The sequence below is a fragment of the Xiphophorus couchianus genome, chromosome 20 (genome assembly GCF_001444195.1).
Source record: "Xiphophorus couchianus chromosome 20, X_couchianus-1.0, whole genome shotgun sequence".
Taxonomy (NCBI): Eukaryota; Metazoa; Chordata; class Actinopteri; order Cyprinodontiformes; family Poeciliidae; genus Xiphophorus; species Xiphophorus couchianus.
The window spans coordinates 23361490-23370116 of NC_040247.1; positions in this window are offsets into that span (position 1 = coordinate 23361490).

The following is an 8627-nucleotide window of genomic DNA, read 5'->3' on the forward strand; positions in this document are numbered from 1 at the left end:
ACTGAAATCTGAAACATGCAGGATGAATTGCTATTCCACCTACTTTACTCCTGTATCCTTAGATGTATGTCTTTCTTGTTATTAAAAATAAAAAAATTCTCAGAAAGAAATATATTTTGAAGGAGGACCGGAAAAACAATGACTGAAAAGAGAATTTAAGATAAGGAAAGTTTATGGGAATCTCTGGTTGCGACAGATGCTCTGACATATACATGTGAAGCTGCCCATTGTTCAGAACCAAACTATGAAACAGATAATAAAAAAAGTAGATTACAAAGAATAAAGTTTATGATTTTACTGACGATACCCTTTAGAAATGCAGAGTATTTGTCATATTACACCAGCTAACATGGTTATCCTCTCTTGCAATAGCTCCTTTTGTTGACAAATATGATGCAGTTGTTTGTCCTGGATTGTCCTGAATTCGGTTATGAGGATTTAAAAGTCTGTTTGCTCTACTGGCAGAATTTTCTCTGTAGCTGCACATTTTACTTTGAACTTATGGGTTTGCTCTCGTTGGAGATGCTTATCAGACGCTTTCAGATGTCTGCCTTCTCCACTGTATGTCTTGTCAAATCACTCACTTAACGTCTGTCTGGAGGAAAAGTCGTGCCTGTGTAAGATGGAGATCCCTCCTGCCTGGCTGGTGGAGCGCGTCAAAAGGTTACCGATTGAAAAAAGTTTGGCCATAGACAGGGTAAAGAAAAGAGAGTCTCTGTGAGCAATTGCAGTTTTGATAATTTTTCGCCCCCACCTTTGTCTCTTTAATAGAGGTCCTTGATTAATTTCAGGAAGCTTTTCTCCCATTTTTCTTCTGACTTTTTCATTTTCATTAAACGTCCCTGTTGGAACTCCACTCACTCTGGATCATACAAGCTGGCTAAGCCAAGAGAGCATGGATGTGTCTGGCCAAGTTTTATTACAACCCGTGTCTCTGCTGCGTGATGTAAATCAGCAGGTCAGAGGGTCATCAAAACACTTTAATTTAACAATGTGGATGAAACCTTTAGTGAATCTTTGCTCCTAAGGCTTTGTATCATGTCTCCCTCCACCTAATTTCATCTCTTGCAACAATGTCCAACACTGAACAAGGACCTTAAAACATTGTTTTAAAGATTCATCTTAACAGCAACATCTGAGGTCAGATCCACCAGCATTTGGGAGGAAAACATTGTCCAAGAAAAGCTTAAATGATCTGGTTACCATTAAAATTTCCACGTTTTAAGTTAACTTCATTAGGTGATTAGCTAAAATATCACAGCCTGATAAATAAGATCCACAATACAAGGTTTTTTTGGTATTGTTATAAAAGATGTTTAGTTATGCACTTTTGCTGTAAGTAATTTTATAATTTATTTTATTTAAGTGATCTTTATGTTGTGGCTTGTCATGTAAAGAGTTCCTTGCCAAAGTATTCACATGCTTGAATCTATTTTTTTTTTTTGCTACATCAGCAACAAAGATTCAACACAGGTAATCTAGGTGTGCAATACTGCATAATTTAGTGTCGTATGAAAATGTTCAACTGATGTGAAAAAATTTAAAAAGTGAGAAACATAAATTTCTCTTGACATCATATTAATCAAGGTGTAGTGTGTCTAATGTCTCCAAAGAGGAATTTTCTAACTTCGCATGAGGTAGTGAGGAAAACAAGGATTTTACTTTTGAGGAGTTCTCATGTTTGTCTCAGTAAGCACCTAAATCCTTCTCATTTTCCATAAAACCGCACTGAAGACTTCAGATATGGTGCGAACTCCACGGTATACATACACAATGGAAATGTATTTTTAAATAAAATCTCCTATCCCTGTGGGGGTACTTAGTTCATGTTATGAATCCCCACAAAAATGATTGCACTATCCACAAAAATCAGATTATGGGATCACTTCTAATCTCCACCTTCTTAATTTGCATTTTACAAGCCCTTCAAGGAATGGGCACCGGATATTAGGCAAATCTGTAAATGATCTACTGAGTGGCATTGGTTTAAGCATCTTACCTGACTTAAACAAATTGTTTTTCATCTTTTATATGTACAGTAGCTTGCAGGTATTCATTACATCAACCTCAAGTTAGTAAGTTGGTTAAACATTGAGGATTTTCTTTAGTAGTATTACTAATTATTACACTTTGGCCTAGATTCTTTCATATTTTATAAAAAATAAAATGGACACCAAAACTACAATGTTAACTCACATGGTAAAACAATATGCTTTACTCCATAAAACCAAATTTTACAGTTTGGTTTCTGAGGGAAAATCATAAAACTCATTGCCACTGCCTCCTTTTCGGTTTTAAATAGTTGTACAAGTGCCATTGATTCTGAAGAAAATTGTGATGCTTTGTTTTTAGATCTTTCTAAAGCTTTGGAGACCAACCAGTATATTTTCTTTTTTGTTGTTGTAGTTTGAAGTTGGTATATGTTGTCTTCAAAAACTGTTGAGTTGCAGAGCACATCTCCTAGCTGCTTTGTTTTAACACAGAACGCCCTCCATATGTCTGAGATATTAATCAGGAAAATGTTCATACATTAAAACTCCTGCTCAATTCTGATCAATCAAATATTTTTAGAAAGATTTAACATTTTTTGTCCAAAAATCCTATTGAGTGTCAAAGGAGAACAAGTCAAAATGTTAGTCTCTATCATGAAGCATCAAGATTTGTAACTGATTCTTGCATCTTTACGCATTTCTTGTATTGTTGCATATGGTAGGCCGTCTATGCACAACAGTACTAAAGCAGTGGTAAATCTTCTTTTACAAGGTGATTAGGTGATTTGTCTAATCACCTAGACTATATTCCCTCCTCCCTCCTAAAGTCACCATTGCTCCAATTTTTCTTATGTATGTCAGTCCACAAACTAAATTTTTTGTCAAAAGTGCATAGCACAAGAAGGTCCTGGATTCAACTCCCAGTGTTGAACAGATGTTTCTCCATGCTTTGCATGCTGGGTTGTGTGGGTTTTCTCAGGGTAGTAGTACCACTGTCCGGAAATGTAACTTTTGGGTTAATTGATCTCTCTAAGTTGCCTCTGGGTATGAGGCAACTCTCTACCCTCTTATGTGTCTTAGTGCTGCCCGATGATAGACCAGCAACGTGCTTTTCCACCACCACCCTCAACCCCAACCACCCCGTTGCCTTACAGGAATAAGCAGGTGTAGAAGACAGATGGATGCATATCTAAGTACTGAATGTACACGCCTTGTTACCAAAAGCCACTGATGATGTTATTGCTTTTGTAAATTGCCAGTTGTTTTAAATAGTTTGTATTATAGTGTGTATTTCATCATATTGTGGTGTTAATGTGAAACTATTATGCTGCAGTCTTTTCTTAGACGTCCTTGCCAAAGAGATTTTGAATCTCATTGGGATTATTACCAGTAATATAAAAGGCAAATTTATTAAAAAAAAAGAAAAAAAAGAACCAAATGGTCTCTCTTCATTTGCAGTAACCCTGCAAAAATCCCCAAATAAATGGCAGCTTCTTTTAAATATTCCATTAAAATGCATGATGAAGAAACAATTAAAGGGAGTGGAAAACGATGGAAAGCAATTGAAAGATGTGTGCACTCAGGTGTATGCAATACACAGAGCTAATGCTGCTTTTTGCTGAGAGTGTATGGATAGGTGTGTTGGCGATGCAGCCTAATCACCTACTGCTACAGTGAGTCCAGAACCCTCTCAGTGGACGCCCCTTTTGGGCTGCCTCCACCAGCGCCGAGTTTTCGTCTCACAGCACTCTTTAATTAATAATCAAGCTAATTGGATTGAGATCCCCCATTGTGCGGGGCATGTGTGTGGCATGTGTGTGTGAGTGAAGGGTGTATAGCATCAGTGCGTCGGGCTGCATCAGACCACACGTTCGAGTGCTTTTTAGAGACTGTGTCTGCTTGAGAGGGAAAAGAGGCTACTTCTTATTCTGTTCCTCTCCCTGTGAGAGCTAAAGATGATCATAAAACCTGATAGCGCTCACGAGGCAGCTCTCATTTTATAGGAATGTCTTCCTTATAGGTTGTAAAACATGCACCTTTCTCTACCCTCTACTCTCCAAAGGTACAATAAAATGATAAAGTAGCGTGTTTATTGCATAAACACCGTCGGAAAAAAGTCGTGGTTCATCCTGAAAGTTTATTTGATTTTAAATGTTCATATTATTTCTCCTGACAAGCTTTGACAAATAAATAAATAAATTCCACAGATTCAGTTCATAAACACATTAGTCACCTGAGTTAAAAGTGGAAAATCAAGTCTTTTTTCCCCCCTTTCATTGCTCTTGTTGACAAATCGCCACGAGTGACACAGGGAAAGTTGTGTCAAAGCACCTTTGGGAGATTTCTTGCTTCTCTGCCTGCAAGGATTTACTTGGTGTGTGTGTGTGTGTGTAGTTACTTTTTAACTTTATTTCTAAAGAGGACTACTGAGAATTCAGACCCTCTTCATCTCATTTCACCTCAGCTTCCTTGCTTCCCACAACGCTTACACAAACAGAAATAATCCACAGCTTTCTTATTTTTATATATTTGCTTAGAGCCATCACTGACACTGCCCAGCACAACATCCCAAATGAACCACCGGCCTCCACATGAAGTAATTGAAAGTGTCAGAGTTTAAACTGCTCTTCAGCTACTATTGTTTGACATTTTGATTTACAAAATATGTGGCTATTAAAGCCTACATCGGTAGTCTTCCACCGGTTTTTGGACACCATAAACACACACAAAAAATAATGTCAACACAAATTCTGTGCTCGGCGTTGCACCTCATCTCTCTGTTCTTTCTTTTCAAACGGGGTGGGAGGGAGGAGCTGTAGGCCACTTCTCTATATTAGATGTCTCAGATACAGACACAGGCCTGTGGGTAAACACTTTGACAGCTTCTACAGAGGATATTTTGTCTGTGAAATGGAGTCTGCATTACTGCAGGTGAAGAAAGACAGAAAGGCAAAATATCTCCCTTGCTCTTTGACAAACGCCCTCATTTCTTTAGAGTAAAGAAATGCATTTGTGATAAAACAAGATGGCATCAAAACACATGCAGATTTTGTTCTGACAGAGTTTTGCTTCTCCTTGATTCAGTGAGTACATCTCTTTCGAGCTAAGGTGTTAGCTTTAAAATCTGATTTGGAAATAAAAGTCTAATATTACGAGTGGAAAACACACAAGCGATTCCACATTTGAGCACTAAATTCAATTAGTAATTTTTTTACGGGACTTGTAGAGGTGTTTGGACCAAGCTTTAGTTCTCAGCTAGAAATCCTCATTTTGGCTCAACAAAACATCTGTACAGAGAAGATTTCTTGGTTGGCTCAGAAAATGCAAACTGGTCCACATCATCATCATCGTTCTACCTTGATGCTTATCAATGGGTAAAGCATCTATTTTCATATACTGTGCTTTCAGCAACCTGTTGTTGTGTTTCTGCATTTCAAAGTTTGCATTCCTGCGAGTGTTTTTTCAATGTTACCTGCTTTAACCAGGACCTTCTTGCCACATCTCAGCTGCCTGCACACCCTAGCAATCTCGCATAAACTCACCTGTCTTGTAATCCAGAAGTAAAGCTGCCCGGTCAATATTGTGCTTGGTTTTCTTTGTCCTCTATTGTCGTAACCAACCTGTTTTGTTGGTTTATTGAGTTCATTTCCTAATAAAACTAGATGTTGTCATAAACCTTCATTTTTAAGCCTCAGCTGGGTCCTCCTATGCCACACTGCCTCATGAAAGTATTTGGTTTTAGCCAATTATGACACAGCGCACATAACTCCTCTGCTCTCATCTGACTATAGGGCATTGTTCCTGCGGTCTTGTGACTCATTCAGATGCAAGTTTGCAAACCTAAGTAGTGCTGTCATATTGGTAAGAGGCAACAAACATTTCTTTTCTTCAGTCCCTCTCGGTTTACGATATTTACTGAGGACTTTAGAGTCTGGGATGGAGCTCTTTCGTTTTTTGCCATTACCATTACTCTGAGCACTGAGCTGTCTAACACTGAGGTGATGTCCACTTCTCCAAAGATTTCTAAAATATTTTCACTTGTGTAGTATTTTGTCACAGTGGAATGATGGACTTTGGAAATTAGTCTATAACCTTTCAGACTGATGTGTATCAACATCTGCTTCTCTAAGGTCATTGCTAATAACACACACACCTGAGGCGCACAGCTGTGTGTGTGTAGTAACACACACCCATGTGGTCCAGATCAGCAAACTGTCCAAATTTTGCTTTTTTAAAATTAATTACTAACTGGACATCAAAGAGAGGGAGCGGGTAGGTGGGGGGCTTCAGTAAATGGCCTGGGGCCAGGAATCGACCTTAGGATTGAGGGCTGTTGTTTCAGCCTATGATACCTGCTTTACCACTGAGCCATGTAGTGTCCAAAAACTGCTTTTATGGGGGTGATCACACCAGCTGACAATGATTTGAACACGTTTTAATTAGCAGCACTGGTGCACTTCTTCTCCTCTTCTATTGAGAAAGCAAGAGTTTATAGTTTTTGCAATTTTCTGTTACATTTATCCAATAAATATTCACAACGTGGAGTCTGTTTGTTTTTTTAACACCTGAGGTGAAGTTATTAGAGCATGTGGGTTTGGATAGAGTTCATTTAGGTGTTACTCTGCTTAACTAAGAGCAATGATAATCCCTGCATATGCCTTTTACAGAATTGAATCAAACCAAATAAAAACTAAGTAGCTTTAACTGATTTAGATGATCTGTGTTCGCATGCAGTCATAAACCACCAGCAATAAAATTTTCAAGAAAAAATAAATAAATATAGGGATTTTATGTGACATCCTCCCTTTCTGATGGCATTAAAAAACATGAGAATGTGCATGTATGTGATGCGCATATGTGTGTAACACCAGGGGGAGGGCATATAGGAGAATTTCTTGGTTGCATGGGCTTCAGTGTGGCAAATTAAATTTGAATGCAAATGCAGCGGTATTTCTTGACAGCCGGTGATAAAAACCCTATTATGTTTAATGATATGCTTTGTGAATGTGCATGAGTGGAGAGTGGCCTGCAACTCAGGGGGGCATCTTCAAACGTATGCCTACCCACTTTGCGGCGGCTTTGATCAGCAGCACTGCACATACACAAGTACACGCATTCATATGTGCATGTTATCATGTTGATGAAGTTTGCAGTGCAGCAACTTTCCTCAATTCGGTTTCCCCAGAAGGCCATAAATTTTCTCTGAAACATGTTATATTTACCTTAGCTCATAAAGATTTGGAGCACAATATGTTCTGGAGAGCTCAGCTGGACTTTCTTTGAATTTAAACTTGTTTTATGTATTTTTTATAGCTTCATGCTGCTTTTTGAGTCTGAATGCATTCCCCAACGTAACTTCTGGACCTTTTATTTTTTTCTTTATTATGTTAAAAATTATATATTCCACATTTTTCATAGCAACTCATACAGTGTGCAAGCAGCAGAAAAGCGTAATGCTTTGGCTGAATTTAATTTTATTTTTATTGTATTTCCGTTTATTGCTTGCCATTCTCAACAATGCCAAGGTTAATGTCAAGTCCTCAAGTCTTCATTTTTATACTCTTACTTGATAACCACACCTGGAATTACAACCTTTTGTTCGGTCACTGCAGACCACAGGTTTGGTCCAGAGCTGAAACTGCATCCCACTATTCTTGTTTGTTGTTGGAAGTATGATTAAAGCGAGATTCAAAATACTTTTTCCGTCTTTTTGCCAAATATAGCACATTTCAATGCAGTTTTAGGCTATAGCTTTTATAGTGCCACAGCACCTGAAGCACTCATAGGTCTATTTTATTTGCTTCTAGAAATATGACTGCTTCAATAAGCTTTTGTCTTTCTCCAACTGGTGCTTTCCTTTTCAAAAGCTGGATGCTAATGTTATCATATTTGCTCGCTGCTTTGATATGATTTATTGATAATCCAGCTGGTGACATTATGTGGTTGTAGTTAAATGTGTGCCGACAAATTGACAGAAAAACTTGTCTAGCTTAATAATTTAATAACATACTTTGTTTTGGATGTGGTAAAATGTAGCTGTGCTCTTCTAAGGATGTCCCTGCTAACTGATCTAAGCTAACTGATCTGGCAGAGAAGGTTGTATGATACAAAGAAACAGGAGACTCAAGTTTTGTTGTTGTTTTTTTTTTTTTACCATTGATGTCATCATTGCACTGTGAAAATCATCTAGATTGTAAGATTTTAAAAAATCATCAGAGCAATAAGGTTTGTAAACCGGACATGAACATAAGCTGTAACTTTGAAACACTTGATCAGAACCCCACAATCCACTAACTGGGAAGGAATTCAGACACTCAGACCTGATCGTAAAAGGTCTCGGGGACAAAAGATAATTTTGCTACACCATCAAACATAGTTAATTTGACCTGGAAATGAATTGTAAATTCTTCAAAAAATAAAACTATACAATAATATTTGCAAAGGCCATTAATTTCAAGGTGATAAAAATCAGATAAACCATTAATGTCAACATGTTCATAACAAACCATGCCCAATGGCTGCTGAAAGGTTCCAGCACCCCCACAACCCTGAGCATCATCAACTATTAAATAAATAGATAAATAACAATCTACACATGTGTGTGTGTGTCTATATATTTATATATATATATATATA